Source organism: Vicia villosa, unplaced genomic scaffold (genome assembly GCF_029867415.1).
Source record: "Vicia villosa cultivar HV-30 ecotype Madison, WI unplaced genomic scaffold, Vvil1.0 ctg.000148F_1_1, whole genome shotgun sequence".
NCBI lineage: Eukaryota > Viridiplantae > Streptophyta > Magnoliopsida > Fabales > Fabaceae > Vicia > Vicia villosa.
In genome coordinates, this window is record NW_026705039.1 from 922,537 (window position 1) to 941,653 (window position 19,117).

Genomic DNA, 19,117 nt, shown 5'->3' on the forward strand with positions numbered 1-19,117 from the left:
TTCATAAATCATTTGCATACATCTCATTAGGTCATCAATAAAATCATGCATTCATCAATAGTTTGAAAATGAAATCAGGGATCATGGATGTAAGGATTCATTGGTGGCTCTTTGTAAATGTTCACGTACTTGTGGTCATCATTTGACAAGATTACATCATTCTCTGATTCTATTTCTTGCCTATTCAAGGGGTTCATACAGTTGGTTGAGGTACAGGAATGGAATAATAGTTGGTGCAATAAGATGATAATGAATTGGTTTACCAAAGATTCGATCGTAGCAATTCGGATTTTATTATAGTGAGATTATGAAGAATGGTATAAGTGTTAATCCAAGGCATATGTATAAATTCTTTGACTTTGGTCAAGGTCAGCTAAGAAGTTTGACTTTGACTCCACCTAATGTCCAAACACTCGGGATTTTTGGTTTCAAAGCTTAACCCATTTGAAAAAATAAATATATCTCAGCAAGCGTGGGATTTATGCATGGATACATTGATGCTACCAAAGTTCATTCATTTTGTCCAAGACAAGCCCATTTAGAAAGACTTTCGGTTCGATTATGCATAGAAGGAAGATTGGAATCTATAATGGAATGCAAATTAAAAGAAATTCAAATTTTGTTGTTACAAAACCATCACCATTGCACAAATACAAAACATCCAGAAATTCACATAAACATAAAGATTTCTAAATCTATTCCTTTCAAATGTACAGGCCTATTTCTCTTCCACTCTCCATAACCATTTCTTCCTTTCTCTTCATTTCACCTATTGCACCATAATCCTACTTCAATGGATTCCATCATTGCACCAAGCCATGCCCAAAACCTTGACCAAGTAAAGTGACCTGCATACACTCACATGAAGACAATAATGTATTGGTATTAGTTCAAAATTCAGCAAGCAGCATATTGTCCATACAAGACTTTCAGTTCAGGCTAATCTTCATTAAATCAAAGTCAAACAGGAAAAACATAACAAAGTTCAAGACTAACGGTCCTGCATCAAGTTGAAGAACGAACCACGACCTGTCATCATATTTAACTCAGAATCAAGACATCTTAAGGAATAAATTCACAGTTTCGATAGCATGCTGCCAGTCCATAATCAACAATCAGTGCATAATCCCACAAGTTCAGTACATAATCTCATGTTTTAGACAATAACCCACATTCAGGAGGATTCATTTCACATATTCAAACATTCCCTACACATCAAAACCAAGGTTCTAATTGTCAAAACCAAAAAAACTAACCTACTGACAGTATACTTCAAGTCCCAGCATTAGCATTCAAAAAAGGAAAAGACTAATTTCAGTGTGTCGGTTATGCATTCAGTCCACCTAACAACCACTACACATGGTACCGTGACGGTGCAATCATCGAGTTCTACCTCATATACAGGTTTCAGTTCATACATACCTTGGTCGTTGAAATACTCATAAACAAAATCCAACACAAAAAAGCAGCCTGCTGCCCACCTATACCAGCTTGCAGTATCGATCCGTAAAGCCACATATTGCGGTACCTAATTCAAAGACAGAAAAATGATATCAGAAAAATAATAATAGAATTTGGGCATAAGGACCAAAAAACAGAAATTGAAAGAGTAGAGAAAACATGTAACAAATTCTCTTGAGAATCTTCAATTACCGCCATTCTCAATTCTCCCTGTAACCTTCAGAACCTTCACCACCTCAAGTTCCACTCCAGAATTCTACACATAAATCAATACCAAGTGTTTACATCAGTCACAAACCTGCATACAGTTCAAAAGAAAAACTCAGCGAACTTGCACAATCAAGGCCTCACAATCTCATCACGCGATTGCATACAATTCAGGGTTCAGTTGAAACAGTCAGAAAAACAAGTACAAGAGTCGAGGAATTCTGCTAATAATCTCACACTAACTTTTTTACTTGATTCAAGCTAACAGTTACAAGTATCCTACTGCACTAACATAACTCCTTAACTATCCAACTAAATTTCAGTCCTCACTCAAGTTCCCAGTTACCATAACAGAATCCTAACTTCCTAACAATCTATAACAACCTCTAACTGAATTCATAACAGATTCCTAACCACCACCCTAACCACTTAACTAACTTAACAGAATCAAAACAAACTCCAAAAATCAATAACAGAATCCAACCGACATCTCTGACCTTCAATCACCACCCTCCAAACCCCTAACAGAATTTCGATCCAAGAGCTCTCAATCACTCACCTCTAACTGATTTCACACCCTGCAACCTATATAAACTGCTTCACCTTTCAGATTCAACACACACGCCATTTTCTGACTCATTCCAATACACACGCTCATTCATCATCTTCATCATTCTCACCTCATCACCTTCATTCAGATTCATCATCTTCTCTCCATCAACCTTCAACCTTCTCCTCCATAATCATCTTCAACCTCTCACCATAATCATCACTCATTCAATCCCCTTCTTCTTCCTCTCATCTCAGTTCTCCGCAACTCCACCCTCACCCTACCTTCACTCAAAGCTCGCCAAACCATCATTGTTGTTGGAGTTTCAACCTCTGAAACTCCTTCAACCGAGCTAAACCTCCATCACACATCCTCGAATCAATCAAACACTCCCTCAATCAAAAACCGCAACACGATTTCACAACACAGAGGCGAATTCAAAGAAATCAAAGAAGAAACAGAAGAAACAGAAGAAGAAGAAGGATTCGCAAAGAGAAGAAACGGAAGAACTCGAAGACTCACCGGAAAGATTGTTTCGCGGTCTTCGCGTTTATTTCGCATTCAATCGGAAGATTATTGTCTCCCCTCTGATCTTCTGTTCCTTCACTCACGATCTTCACTCCAGGTGCGCTTCTAAGCCTTCGTTGTTCTTCATAGACCAGATTGTTCTCAATCAATGTAGAACTTAGGGTCCTATTGAATAAATCCGAGAGGGATACGAATTAGGATCTGAGGTTAAGATGAGAGGCGGGGAAGAAGGATGCGTTTGGTTTATCACGGCGGCGCTGTGAAATTTTGGATCGGAGAAGAAGGTTGAGTTAGGATCCGGCGCCGTTCGTGTTTGAGGAGGAAGAAGGAGTTTGCAGAAGGGAATTGGGACCGTCACATTGAAAACCCTAGATTCCTTTTTCATATTAATTTTTAGTTTTAATTCAATTCCTTTTTTATTAAAGACAAAATCTTAAAAATCTAGATAACAAGTTTTTGGGCCTTGCCACGAATTCTGATTTTCACCCCTCTTAGAGCCCATGTACGCCATTTTTGCTGAGAATTTGTAACAAAAAAACAACTCTGATGGGCTTCATCCCCTGGGCCTGCGTCAGTTCACTGGCTGCACCACCGTTTCTAATTTCACACCCCCTAGATCCATATTATCTTCATGCTAGACTTTAGGTTTTTTAATTAGTTTTTACTACATTTTTTAGATAATAAAAGATACAATAAAATCATGTTTTTTCTAGGTAGACTTTAGGTTAATTTTGACATTAATCCTTTGAATCCTATTTCATAAAAACGTTCATAAAAAATACTAGTTTAGGCTTATTAGAATGTAGGTTCTTTAAGTGCAATTTAGACTTGAATTAGAATTCCCTTAACACCTATAAAACTTATAAAAATAGTAGTATTTTTTAGTTTCATTTTCGTACTAATGCTTGAACCATTTTCTTCATGTTTTGTATCATTTTCATGCTATTTTTTGTATAATTGTTGTGTGATTTTGCTACTTATTTTTGCCATATCTTTGGCCTACCTTGTTAATACCATTACCATGTTAACATTAGGATTTAGACTTGTATAAACAACTTAGACTAGAATTTAGATATAGTTCCCCATTGCATTCTTTTTCTTTTCAACTCTTTAAAACGTTAATAAAAGGAAGATACGAATCACATTAAGCAAGTGATAGAGAAATGAGTGGGATTCATTCCCTAATCTATTTCTCGATCACTTAGTGACATAGAAACGAGTGGGATTCATTCCCTAATCTGTTTCTCGGTCACTACTTAATGGGAGAGAAACGAGTGGGATTCATTCCCTAATCTGTTTCTCAAACATTAATTAATGGGAGAGAAATGAGTGAGATCCATCCTCTAATCTGTTTCTCAAACATTACATAATGGGATGGAAGTGAGTGGGATTCATTCCCTAATCTGCTTCTCGATCATTATACATTTTATGTGATTCGAATCGTGAAGTAAATTCCCTTAAAAAACACACAAACCAAAAAACACTTTAAAACATCTAACAATGGTTCAGACTAAAGCAAAGTAGAGAAAGTGGTGAGTGGCCCGGTATTGGGAACTGTTCATCACTCATCTACCCTAAAAGACACAAACCAATCATTTCTTTTGCCTAAGGGCACCGTTATCTCCGCTCCATTGCATCCTAGGCTGTCCCTTATGCAAGAGCGCGAGCGTTAACGCCGCCCAACTAAAAAACACAAAAACAAACAGAAAATCATGAGCCGAGCTACGGTAACTCTGATTCCTGAAAAGGATACGTAGGCAGCGGGGTAGGGCCCGTGCGAGTACAATTCTTTCTTTTCCCTACATTCTGCATTCATTCGCATTTAGACATAGACATAGTACACACCCATTAGATAGAAACAAATATAGGTGGATACCATCGAGTACGATGGGCGTGAGGGGTGCTAGCACCTTCCTCTCGCGTAACCGACTCCCGCACCTAGATTCTCTGGTCGCAGGACCCGTTCCTTCCCTTTGTTAGGTTTTCTGATATCCCTTTCCCTTATGGGATAAATATATTGGTGGCGACTCTGTTCATTTTTTCGCGAGCGTGCGACAGCTGGCGACTCTGCTGGGGATGTTGCTAGACCTGTTGCTGGTCCATCCTTAGTGAGTCGATCCTAGCCTGCGTTTGTTCGTTTATTTACTGGGTGTTTATTTGTTTTTATGTCTATACCTTGTATATATGTCTGCATGTTTACTTTTCTGCTTGCATATCATGTTTATTTCTGTTTGCACATCATGCATATGGATTATATTCTGTGTTCCTTGGGGTCTTCTGTTCTGTTTTGCAGGTTGGGTGGGATGTTTTATGAGGTAAAAGGCCCAATACCCAGGCCAGAGTGACACATAGGATACCTAGGATAGAGTGGATAGTCATGACGCCAACAGAATGTCAGGTTCTGTTGAATTGCGATCATGAGACCCACGACCAGTCGAGGTTCAAATGAGATACCGTTGTTGGCATGTATTTGCGACAATGATGGTGTTTCAGGAGAACTGATAACGCTGGAAGCCATTGACCTACCTTGACCTAGATTCACCTGTGAGTGGGGTGGGATATACATGACAGGTACCGTTGGTGACTATTCTGTTCTGTTGGTGACTATTGGTTTTCCTGGTATCCAAAAAGGCGTCGGACCTTTGATCCTGTGACATTTGACCTGTATCAGTTATTCAGAAGTTTGTATGGTGGTTACTAAGATTATATGGACCTTGATCCCATGCCTTTGCATTGCATAACATCATTGTTGTATCCACTCCATTTATGAAAGATCCTAAAGTCTATTTCCAAAAAAAAAGGGAGAAAAAGAAAAAGGAAATAGAAAAGCGAAAAAGAAAAGAAAAGACATTCTATGCAAAAAAAAAAGAGATAAAAAAAAGAAAGAAAGAAAATGAAAGATTGTGAAAAGACTTTAGGATCTCTCATAAATGAAACATGCATTCATACTATCATGCATTTCATGGTTCTTTCAAAGACTTATGGGACCATTTCTATCCAGATTTCAAGATCAACAACAGATTTGACTTCTCACCGCCACAACTCCAAGATCAACTATGGAACAACTCCGTGAGGAAATGGATGAGATGAAGGAACAAATGGGTCATCTTATGTTGGAGACACAAGACTTGGTCCATAATCAGGATGCACTAAAAGAGGAAAATAGTCAGTTGAAGACTCAATTGAGCTTGGTCATGGAAGTTCTGAAGACGGTATTAAGGAAGGAAGGTGATGTTGTTCCTGCTGCTGCAACAGAAGTTGTTGATTCCTTCTTCCCAATAGGATTCCTTTCCACTCATGGAATGCCTCAGGGAGCTCTCCCTCAATTTCAAGTGCCATTATCTCCACGTCAATCTGTTCATGTCCCTAGAATGAATCAAGGGGGCCAAATGCGTGGGAAAAAGCCTAAGATACCTCAGAGAGTTCTCAATCCTATCCCGTTGCCTTATGCTCAGTTACTTCCTCGCTTGCTGGAACTTCAGTTGATTGAGCTACGAGATTTGGCTACGCCTGAAAAGCTTCCTCCCAACTTTGATGTCAATGCTCGATGCGAGTTCCATTCTGGGGCACCTGGCCATGACATTGAGAATTGTAAGGCGATGAAACACCAAGTTCAAGATCTCATTGATTCAAAAGTGATTTTGTTCACCCCCGAGGGTATGATTGTTCAAGGAAACAGGGTTCCACATGTGGTGGAAAGAAAGGTTGATTCATGCTTCTATGTCGGATCTACTTCAAATGCACCATATTGGGTTCCAGGTTTCCCACTTCATCAGTCTCCGATTGTTTCACAACCAAATCAAAGGGAGAAGACACCTGAACAGAATCATCAACAAGGTCATCTGAATGAATACCCACCTAGAAGTAATTTGGGACGAAGAAATGCTCCTCTGGACCAGATTCCTATGACATACACTAAACTTCTGCCATATCTAGTGCAAAGCTCATTGGTGGTCCCCAAATCTGTGAAACCTCCACCACGCCCGTTTCCACCTGGGCATGACCCTAATGTGCAATGTGGGTACCACGCTGGATCAGCAGGGCACTCAACCGAGGACTGCAACGCTTTCAAAGCCAGGGTGCAACAGTTGATCGACGAGAGACATATAACCCTTCAAGGAGGAAACATGTGGGTGAACGGAATGCCCGTGCCCAAGTGAATGTCCGTATTCCATGAAGTGTCACAAAAAGAAATAAGCCCAGAAGGAGTCAAGTCTCCTCAACTATGGCAATCATCATTTCCTGTCTGTGTTCTCATTTCAAGTATGTCCTTTTTGTAGAAAGTTGCTTCCTTGAACTCGTTGGTATGATAATAATAAAAACACCCCAAAGTCTTGAGCAACTTTGTCAGAACCTTTTTCAAGTGGTAATCAAGAGTGTTCTGTAGAAGCATCTCACATTCTCAAGGTTCTTGTGCTCAGTTGTATCCGTGGAGATTGGTGTTTCAGTTGATGTTTTGGTCTTTCCTTACAACAGATGGCTTCTCCAAGTTTGATGAACTTGCAAGGTTCTTCCATTTAGGATGGCAATTACTACTCTAACGACTATGCTTGGGGCTCCCGCACGAGGGATAAGCAAGACGTACTCTTATCTTGAGCATTGCGCCATTTGCATTGCTCGAATCCCTAAAAGCATTTCAAATTCCTATGTGACTTCGTCAGAATCTTCTTCCGTGTGGTAATCAAGAGTGTTCTTCACAATGCTTCTCATCCTCAAGGTTCTACTTCATATCTCAGTTGCCTTTTCTCATGATTTCCTTCTCAGTGGCCCTTGCTTGTTAACAGAGAGAAAAATATAAGAAACAAATTGATGGCCTTATGCCCAGTTGCTTCCTCGTTTGTCAGAATTTCAATTGGTTAAGATTCGTGTTTTGGGTCTTCTGCACCACAAGTAGCTCTCTTGGGTTTGATGACCATACCAGATTCTTTCCATTTATGATGGCGATTACTACTCTAGCAACTATGCTTGGGGCTCCCGCACGAGGGATAAGCAAGACGCACTCTTATCTTGAGCATTGCATCACTCGCATTGCTCGAATCCCTAAAGCAAGGCAAAAGTTTACAACTCTTGGGTGACTTCGTTGGAGTTTTCTTTTGAAGTAATCTGAAGTGTTTGGAAGGAACTGCAAGAAGTATTCAAGAGCAATAAGTCCAGACGGAGTCAAGTCTCCTCAACAATGGCAGTCATTTAGTTTCTTACTGCATTCTCATTGTAATTTTTCATTTGTGTGTTTAAGCATCAATAGCATGTAAAAACTTGTTAATTTCTGAATGAAAATTATAATACATTGTCTATGTTTGTCTTGAAGTAATCCATTCGTTTTCACTCATAAATGTTCTTGGCATTACGATACCAACTTTACTAATCACTTGCTTAGGCAAAAAGCGGAGGGAGAATGATGAAAAATAAAAATGCAAAAATCTCCAATTGTGTGCTTTTGAATAAAACCCTACTGAGGATGTACAGGCATTGTTTCAAATCCCCAAACACCGGAGATATAAGGGAGATAGACCCTCGATAACCCCTTCGAGCCTTGAAGTAGGAATTTCTTTTCTAATCATAAAAAACCCTTATTTTAACCTTGGGGCAGGGTAGTGTTCATTTAACTTGATCGAGTGTTCAGAACTCACCAAAAGGGTATGAATCTAAGGGTACAACAATGGATATCCTTCAAAAGGTTGAGGAATGTCAAAACCTCAATGGTTATCCTTATCCTATCAAGAGGTCAAGAGATGACGATACAACGATGGTTATCCCTCATCAATCAAAGAACGAGGCAGTCACCATCACCTCCCGCAAATCAAAGATTCAAGATCACACGACTTGTTCAAAAAAAAAAAGGAGGTGAATAAAAAAAAAAGAGCCCGCTAAGTCAACAACACGAAAACAAGTGACTTAGGCAAAAAGGTTAGGGCATCCCGCTGGACTCCAAAATAAAATTCAAGAGAATTTGTCCAGGCAAAAGTTAGGGAAAGCAGAAGCGAAAAACAAGAATTACAAAATAAAAATCCTCATCAAAGGAACAAAGTCGTGTGATGATCAATCAGAAGAATAAGAAAGTGAGTGACTGCCATGTCCGAAAAACCTCATTGATTCCTCGACCATCCCAAATTCCTTGTGAGGAATGAACACTCATGTCGAGTTAATGGAACCTAGGAATGGAGAACATCACGAAGGGGGTGGGTACCAGATAATTTTGAGCCTAAAATCCTTTGTTTTCTGAAAACCGTGAACCTGGCCAAGTTACAACCCTTAAAAGTCCTAATTGAAGTAGGGTTATTTTGAAAGCACACTCCTATGAGATAGCGTTTAACTGATTCCCAATGAAGTGAGACTCATATCCATGTTGGTATCGTATGTTTGCTTTATCTTTTATATGAAAAAAATCGAGGTTGTGTCAACTAGTGATCCATTCACAAGAGGTCGCAACCTCATTTCACAAAAAAAAAAAAGTTTTACAACTTCAAGACTAACATAGGCTTTGCTTTAGAATCATCATTCTTAGAATTAACATTCTTTTGCATACAAATACGTGCTTAACATCAAGGAAGTTACCATGATGAGAATCAGTAAGTAACTTGATCATGTCAAAGCAACAAGACTTGAGAACTCCGAGGAGTAAAAGCTAATCACTTCAAATGTTGACCATCAAGGGGCAGATTCTCTAAAAACTCCGTTGGGCATGCACAGTTAATGCTTTCTTTGATTACCTTGAGGGGAAGAGTTTGAAGACTCCGTTGAGCGTGGTAAAGTTGTTTCCATGTGTGTTTAACTTCAAAACTATGAAGGCTTGAGGATTCTAGTCCGATGTACCTAATCAGGGGCAATTAAGTCGAGGTTTGACCTCTCAAATTCAGCATATCTGGGGCAATCATGTCGACAAAGCTCTTCGAGCCTTGATCAATCTGGGGCAATCAAGTCGAGGAATCTCTCTTGAGTTCGACCAATCTGGGGCAGTTAAGTCGAGATTCGACAAATCTCTCCAAGGATCCTTTGGGGCAAATTCCTCCATAAGTCACGAAGCTTGGGGCACAATTCTGAGTTTTTTGTCGCTCCCCGACCATAGGAGTTTATTTCTCCTAGAATCTTGGTCTCTCCCCAAGCATGGAGGTTATTTCTCCCGAGAGTTTGTTCCATTCCTCAAGCATAGGAGTTTATTTCTCCTAGGAGTTGCCCTACTTCCCTAGCCAAGGCTCCTTATCTGGATTTCTCATTCCCAACATGGTGAATCGAAGGAATCTCCTCAAGCTGAAAATCCTTCAGGCAGTGGCACATGGTGAGAAGTCAGAAATCATTCTTCAAGTCAAAGAAAAGTGCATCTTACAAATCAAAGTCCAATATCTAGTGGCACCTCCACATGGTCCTTAACACTAAGGGGATTCTCCCTGGTGTTTACTCCACCAGGGCCTTTATTTGGCACTCTTTGCATATAGAATCCATTGCATACAGCACTGCATCCTCAAAAGCGTAGCATATCCATTACAATGGATCATTACGCCGCAAAAACTCAAACATGCATACAAAGCATAAGCCAGATAATAGGAGCCAATGTTGAATCAGAACAATGACCCATCCTCTCAAGTTGTTACCTGTACAAACTTTGCCTGATATCTGCTATCATACTACAAACACTTCCAACCACGGTGCCGATGCGAGGTATCTTCAATCTCTGATGAGTGTCTGACACAATGTCTTCTTCCGTCCCTCGATGTCGATTCGATGTTGAGTCATAAGATCGCTACGAGATCTTATTCCCTTCAGTCCTGATGTTGAGTCATAAGATCGCTACGAGATCTTATTCCTTTCCAAAGTGTGGAAAATCGCACGAGATTTTCTTTCGATGTTGAGTCATAAGATCGCTACGAGATCTTATTCCCTTCAGTCCTGATATTGAGTCATAAGATCGCTACGAGATCTTATTCCTTTCCAAAGTGTGGAAAATCGCACGAGATTTTCTTTCGATGTTGAGTCATAAGATCGCTACGAGATCTTATTCCCTTCAGTCCTGATGTTGAGTCATAAGATCGCTACGAGATCTTATTCCTTTCCAAAGTGTGGAAAATCGCACGAGATTTTCTTTCGATGTTGAGTCATAAGATCGCTACGAGATCTTATTCCCTTCAGTCCTGATGTTGAGTCATAAGATCGCTACGAGATCTTATTCCTTTCCAAAGTGTGGAAAATCGCACGAGATTTTCTTTCGATGTTGAGTCATAAGATCGCTACGAGATCTTATTCCCTTCAGTCCTGATGTTGAGTCATAAGATCGCTACGAGATCTTATTCCTTTCCAAAGTGTGGAAAATCGCACGAGATTTTCTTTCGATGTTGAGTCATAAGATCGCTACGAGATCTTATTCCCTTCAGTCCTGATGTTGAGTCATAAGATCGCTACGAGATCTTATTCCTTTCCAAAGTGTGGAAAATCGCACGAGATTTTCTTTCGATGTGGAGTCATAAGATCGCTACGAGATCTTGTTCCTTTCAGTCTTGACGTTGAGTCGTAAATCGCACGAGGTCTTTTTCTTTCGATCATTGCTTCATACAACCATTCTCTTTGAAAACCCCGTGTCGGCACCGTTACCACGTTACAAGCTATCACCATTCAACCATTACTCACCGTAAACTTTTCCACCAGAAAAAAGAAAAACATTTCTCTTTCCCCAGCAGATATCAAAACATATAATAAAGATAACATTTACACCACCTTCCCTTTAGGACAAATTTCTGGCACTTTGATATTTAATCTTCTTCTACCTTGAATGTTCGAAAGGCTAGCGCCAATCTCACATCCAAGTTTAAGACGATTAAATAGGGGCAGCTGTCATACCCTAAATTTGTCCTACCCTGTAATTTCTAACTGGCTCACGCTTCATAAATCATTTGCATACATCTCATTAGGTCATCAATAAAATCATGCATTCATCAATAGTTTGAAAATGAAATCAGGGATCATGGATGTAAGGATTCATTGGTGGCTCTTTGTAAATGTTCACGTACTTGTGGTCATCATTTGACAAGATTACATCATTCTCTGATTCTATTTCTTGCCTATTCAAGGGGTTCATACAGTTGGTTGAGGTACAGGAATGGAATAATAGTTGGTGCAATAAGATGATAATGAATTGGTTTACCAAAGATTCGATCGTAGCAATTCGGATTTTATTATAGTGAGATTATGAAGAATGGTATAAGTGTTAATCCAAGGCATATGTATAAATTCTTTGACTTTGGTCAAGGTCAGCTAAGAAGTTTGACTTTGACTCCACCTAATGTCCAAACACTCGGGATTTTTGGTTTCAAAGCTTAACCCATTTGAAAAAATAAATATATCTCAGCAAGCGTGGGATTTATGCATGGATACATTGATGCTACCAAAGTTCATTCATTTTGTCCAAGACAAGCCCATTTAGAAAGACTTTCGGTTCGATTATGCATAGAAGGAAGATTGGAATCTATAATGGAATGAAAATTAAAAGAAATTCAAATTTTGTTGTTACAAAACCATCACCATTGCACAAATACAAAACATCCAGAAATTCACATAAACATAAAGATTTCTAAATCTATTCCTTTCAAATGTACAGGCCTATTTCTCTTCCACTCTCCATAACCATTTCTTCCTTTCTCTTCATTTCACCTATTGCACCATAATCCTACTTCAATGGATTCCATCATTGCACCAAGCCATGCCCAAAACCTTGACCAAGTAAAGTGACCTGCATACACTCACATGAAGACAATAATGTATTGGTATTAGTTCAAAATTCAGCAAGCAGCATATTGTCCATACAAGACTTTCAGTTCAGGCTAATCTTCATTAAATCAAAGTCAAACAGGAAAAACATAACAAAGTTCAAGACTAACGGTCCTGCATCAAGTTGAAGAACGAACCACGACCTGTCATCATATTTAACTCAGAATCAAGACATCTTAAGGAATAAATTCACAGTTTCGATAGCATGCTGCCAGTCCATAATCAACAATCAGTGCATAATCCCACAAGTTCAGTACATAATCTCATGTTTTAGACAATAACCCACATTCAGGAGGATTCATTTCACATATTCAAACATTCCCTACACATCAAAACCAAGGTTCTAATTGTCAAAACCAAAAAAACTAACCTACTGACAGTATACTTCAAGTCCCAGCATTAGCATTCAAAAAAGGAAAAGACTAATTTCAGTGTGTCGGTTATGCATTCAGTCCACCTAACAACCACTACACATGGTACCGTGACGGTGCAATCATCGAGTTCTACCTCATATACAGGTTTCAGTTCATACATACCTTGGTCGTTGAAATACTCATAAACAAAATCCAACACAAAAAAGCAGCCTGCTGCCCACCTATACCAGCTTGCAGTATCGATCCGTAAAGCCACATATTGCGGTACCTAATTCAAAGACAGAAAAATGATATCAGAAAAATAATAATAGAATTTGGGCATAAGGACCAAAAAACAGAAATTGAAAGAGTAGAGAAAACATGTAACAAATTCTCTTGAGAATCTTCAATTACCGCCATTCTCAATTCTCCCTGTAACCTTCAGAACCTTCACCACCTCAAGTTCCACTCCAGAATTCTACACATAAATCAATACCAAGTGTTTACATCAGTCACAAACCTGCATACAGTTCAAAAGAAAAACTCAGCGAACTTGCACAATCAAGGCCTCACAATCTCATCACGCGATTGCATACAATTCAGGGTTCAGTTGAAACAGTCAGAAAAACAAGTACAAGAGTCGAGGAATTCTGCTAATAATCTCACACTAACTTTTTTACTTGATTCAAGCTAACAGTTACAAGTATCCTACTGCACTAACATAACTCCTTAACTATCCAACTAAATTTCAGTCCTCACTCAAGTTCCCAGTTACCATAACAGAATCCTAACTTCCTAACAATCTATAACAACCTCTAACTGAATTCATAACAGATTCCTAACCACCACCCTAACCACTTAACTAACTTAACAGAATCAAAACAAACTCCAAAAATCAATAACAGAATCCAACCGACATCTCTGACCTTCAATCACCACCCTCCAAACCCCTAACAGAATTTCGATCCAAGAGCTCTCAATCACTCACCTCTAACTGATTTCACACCCTGCAACCTATATAAACTGCTTCACCTTTCAGATTCAACACACACGCCATTTTCTGACTCATTCCAATACACACGCTCATTCATCATCTTCATCATTCTCACCTCATCACCTTCATTCAGATTCATCATCTTCTCTCCATCAACCTTCAACCTTCTCCTCCATAATCATCTTCAACCTCTCACCATAATCATCACTCATTCAATCCCCTTCTTCTTCCTCTCATCTCAGTTCTCCGCAACTCCACCCTCACCCTACCTTCACTCAAAGCTCGCCAAACCACCATTGTTGTTGGAGTTTCAACCTCTGAAACTCCTTCAACCGAGCTAAACCTCCATCACACATCCTCGAATCAATCAAACACTCCCTCAATCAAAAACCGCAACACGATTTCACAACACAGAGGCGAATTCAAAGAAATCAAAGAAGAAACAGAAGAAACAGAAGAAGAAGAAGGATTCGCAAAGAGAAGAAACGGAAGAACTCGAAGACTCACCGGAAAGATTGTTTCGCGGTCTTCGCGTTTATTTCGCATTCAATCGGAAGATTATTGTCTCCCCTCTGATCTTCTGTTCCTTCACTCACGATCTTCACTCCAGGTGCGCTTCTAAGCCTTCGTTGTTCTTCATAGACCAGATTGTTCTCAATCAATGTAGAACTTAGGGTCCTATTGAATAAATCCGAGAGGGATACGAATTAGGATCTGAGGTTAAGATGAGAGGCGGGGAAGAAGGATGCGTTTGGTTTATCACGGCGGCGCTGTGAAATTTTGGATCGGAGAAGAAGGTTGAGTTAGGATCCGGCGCCGTTCGTGTTTGAGGAGGAAGAAGGAGTTTGCAGAAGGGAATTGGGACCGTCACATTGAAAACCCTAGATTCCTTTTTCATATTAATTTTTAGTTTTAATTCAATTCCTTTTTTATTAAAGACAAAATCTTAAAAATCTAGATAACAAGTTTTTGGGCCTTGCCACGAATTCTGATTTTCACCCCTCTTAGAGCCCATGTACGCCATTTTTGCTGAGAATTTGTAACAAAAAAACAACTCTGATGGGCTTCATCCCCTGGGCCTGCGTCAGTTCACTGGCTGCACCACCGTTTCTAATTTCACACCCCCTAGATCCATATTATCTTCATGCTAGACTTTAGGTTTTTTAATTAGTTTTTACTACATTTTTTAGATAATAAAAGATACAATAAAATCATGTTTTTTCTAGGTAGACTTTAGGTTAATTTTGACATTAATCCTTTGAATCCTATTTCATAAAAACGTTCATAAAAAATACTAGTTTAGGCTTATTAGAATGTAGGTTCTTTAAGTGCAATTTAGACTTGAATTAGAATTCCCTTAACACCTATAAAACTTATAAAAATAGTAGTATTTTTTAGTTTCATTTTCGTACTAATGCTTGAACCATTTTCTTCATGTTTTGTATCATTTTCATGCTATTTTTTGTATAATTGTTGTGTGATTTTGCTACTTATTTTTGCCATATCTTTGGCCTACCTTGTTAATACCATTACCATGTTAACATTAGGATTTAGACTTGTATAAACAACTTAGACTAGAATTTAGATATAGTTCCCCATTGCATTCTTTTTCTTTTCAACTCTTTAAAACGTTAATAAAAGGAAGATACGAATCACATTAAGCAAGTGATAGAGAAATGAGTGGGATTCATTCCCTAATCTATTTCTCGATCACTTAGTGACATAGAAACGAGTGGGATTCATTCCCTAATCTGTTTCTCGGTCACTACTTAATGGGAGAGAAACGAGTGGGATTCATTCCCTAATCTGTTTCTCAAACATTAATTAATGGGAGAGAAATGAGTGAGATCCATCCTCTAATCTGTTTCTCAAACATTACATAATGGGATGGAAGTGAGTGGGATTCATTCCCTAATCTGCTTCTCGATCATTATACATTTTATGTGATTCGAATCGTGAAGTAAATTCCCTTAAAAAACACACAAACCAAAAAACACTTTAAAACATCTAACAATGGTTCAGACTAAAGCAAAGTAGAGAAAGTGGTGAGTGGCCCGGTATTGGGAACTGTTCATCACTCATCTACCCTAAAAGACACAAACCAATCATTTCTTTTGCCTAAGGGCACCGTTATCTCCGCTCCATTGCATCCTAGGCTGTCCCTTATGCAAGAGCGCGAGCGTTAACGCCGCCCAACTAAAAAACACAAAAACAAACAGAAAATCATGAGCCGAGCTACGGTAACTCTGATTCCTGAAAAGGATACGTAGGCAGCGGGGTAGGGCCCGTGCGAGTACAATTCTTTCTTTTCCCTACATTCTGCATTCATTCGCATTTAGACATAGACATAGTACACACCCATTAGATAGAAACAAATATAGGTGGATACCATCGAGTACGATGGGCGTGAGGGGTGCTAGCACCTTCCTCTCGCGTAACCGACTCCCGCACCTAGATTCTCTGGTCGCAGGACCCGTTCCTTCCCTTTGTTAGGTTTTCTGATATCCCTTTCCCTTATGGGATAAATATATTGGTGGCGACTCTGTTCATTTTTTCGCGAGCGTGCGACAGCTGGCGACTCTGCTGGGGATGTTGCTAGACCTGTTGCTGGTCCATCCTTAGTGAGTCGATCCTAGCCTGCGTTTGTTCGTTTATTTACTGGGTGTTTATTTGTTTTTATGTCTATACCTTGTATATATGTCTGCATGTTTACTTTTCTGCTTGCATATCATGTTTATTTCTGTTTGCACATCATGCATATGGATTATATTCTGTGTTCCTTGGGGTCTTCTGTTCTGTTTTGCAGGTTGGGTGGGATGTTTTATGAGGTAAAAGGCCCAATACCCAGGCCAGAGTGACACATAGGATACCTAGGATAGAGTGGATAGTCATGACGCCAACAGAATGTCAGGTTCTGTTGAATTGCGATCATGAGACCCACGACCAGTCGAGGTTCAAATGAGATACCGTTGTTGGCATGTATTTGCGACAATGATGGTGTTTCAGGAGAACTGATAACGCTGGAAGCCATTGACCTACCTTGACCTAGATTCACCTGTGAGTGGGGTGGGATATACATGACAGGTACCGTTGGTGACTATTCTGTTCTGTTGGTGACTATTGGTTTTCCTGGTATCCAAAAAGGCGTCGGACCTTTGATCCTGTGACATTTGACCTGTATCAGTTATTCAGAAGTTTGTATGGTGGTTACTAAGATTATATGGACCTTGATCCCATGCCTTTGCATTGCATAACATCATTGTTGTATCCACTCCATTTATGAAAGATCCTAAAGTCTATTTCCAAAAAAAAAGGGAGAAAAAGAAAAAGGAAATAGAAAAGCGAAAAAGAAAAGAAAAGACATTCTATGCAAAAAAAAAAAGAGATAAAAAAAAGAAAGAAAGAAAATGAAAGATTGTGAAAAGACTTTAGGATCTCTCATAAATGAAACATGCATTCATACTATCATGCATTTCATGGTTCTTTCAAAGACTTATGGGACCATTTCTATCCAGATTTCAAGATCAACAACAGATTTGACTTCTCACCGCCACAACTCCAAGATCAACTATGGAACAACTCCGTGAGGAAATGGATGAGATGAAGGAACAAATGGGTCATCTTATGTTGGAGACACAAGACTTGGTCCATAATCAGGATGCACTAAAAGAGGAAAATAGTCAGTTGAAGACTCAATTGAGCTTGGTCATGGAAGTTCTGAAGACGGTATTAAGGAAGGAAGGTGATGTTGTTCCTGCTGCTGCAACAGAAGTTGTTGATTCCTTCTTCCCAATAGGATTCCTTTCCACTCATGGAATGCCTCAGGGAGCTCTCCCTCAATTTCAAGTGCCATTATCTCCACGTCAATCTGTTCATGTCCCTAGAATGAATCAAGGGGGCCAAATGCGTGGGAAAAAGCCTAAGATACCTCAGAGAGTTCTCAATCCTATCCCGTTGCCTTATGCTCAGTTACTTCCTCGCTTGCTGGAACTTCAGTTGATTGAGCTACGAGATTTGGCTACGCCTGAAAAGCTTCCTCCCAACTTTGATGTCAATGCTCGATGCGAGTTCCATTCTGGGGCACCTGGCCATGACATTGAGAATTGTAAGGCGATGAAACACCAAGTTCAAGATCTCATTGATTCAAAAGTGATTTTGTTCACCCCCGAGGGTATGATTGTTCAAGGAAACAGGGTTCCACATGTGGTGGAAAGAAAGGTTGATTCATGCTTCTATGTCGGATCTACTTCAAATGCACCATATTGGGTTCCAGGTTTCCCACTTCATCAGTCTCCGATTGTTTCACAACCAAATCAAAGGGAGAAGACACCTGAACAGAATCATCAACAAGGTCATCTGAATGAATACCCACCTAGAAGTAATTTGGGACGAAGAAATGCTCCTCTGGACCAGATTCCTATGACATACACTAAACTTCTGCCATATCTAGTGCAAAGCTCATTGGTGGTCCCCAAATCTGTGAAACCTCCACCACGCCCGTTTCCACCTGGGCATGACCCTAATGTGCAATGTGGGTACCACGCTGGATCAGCAGGGCACTCAACCGAGGACTGCAACGCTTTCAAAGCCAGGGTGCAACAGTTGATCGACGAGAGACATATAACCCTTCAAGGAGGAAACATGTGGGTGAACGGAATGCCCGTGCCCAAGTGAATGTCCGTATTCCATGAAGTGTCACAAAAAGAAATAAGCCCAGAAGGAGTCAAGTCTCCTCAACTATGGCAATCATCATTTCCTGTCTGTGTTCTCATTTCAAGTATGTCCTTTTTGTAGAAAGTTGCTTCCTTGAACTCGTTGGTATGATAATAATAAAAACACCCCAAAGTCTTGAGCAACTTTGTCAGAACCTTTTTCAAGTGGTAATCAAGAGTGTTCTGTAGAAGCATCTCACATTCTCAAGGTTCTTGTGCTCAGTTGTATCCGTGGAGATTGGTGTTTCAGTTGATGTTTTGGTCTTTCCTTACAACAGATGGCTTCTCCAAGTTTGATGAACTTGCAAGGTTCTTCCATTTAGGATGGCAATTACTACTCTAACGACTATGCTTGGGGCTCCCGCACGAGGGATAAGCAAGACGTACTCTTATCTTGAGCATTGCGCCATTTGCATTGCTCGAATCCCTAAAAGCATTTCAAATTCCTATGTGACTTCGTCAGAATCTTCTTCCGTGTGGTAATCAAGAGTGTTCTTCACAATGCTTCTCATCCTCAAGGTTCTACTTCATATCTCAGTTGCCTTTTCTCATGATT

General features: G+C 39.7%; 2 long non-coding RNA genes across 2 annotated transcripts; both read right to left on the bottom strand.

Moving 5' to 3' along the window:
- Nucleotides 1–607: 607 nt before the first annotated feature.
- LOC131624688 (uncharacterized) lies at nt 608–1,983 on the bottom strand. Its single transcript, XR_009290645.1, has 3 exons — nt 1,654–1,983; nt 1,423–1,528; nt 608–848 (listed from the first exon to the last, which is right to left on the bottom strand). It is a non-coding gene; the product is annotated as an uncharacterized LOC131624688 (long non-coding RNA).
- A 10,240-nt stretch (nt 1,984–12,223) lies between these two features.
- On the bottom strand, nt 12,224–13,583 carry LOC131624689 (uncharacterized). The gene is made up of 3 exons (XR_009290646.1): nt 13,270–13,583; nt 13,039–13,144; nt 12,224–12,464 (listed from the first exon to the last, which is right to left on the bottom strand). It is a non-coding gene; the product is annotated as an uncharacterized LOC131624689 (long non-coding RNA).
- Between the last annotated feature and the right edge of the window lie 5,534 nt (nt 13,584–19,117).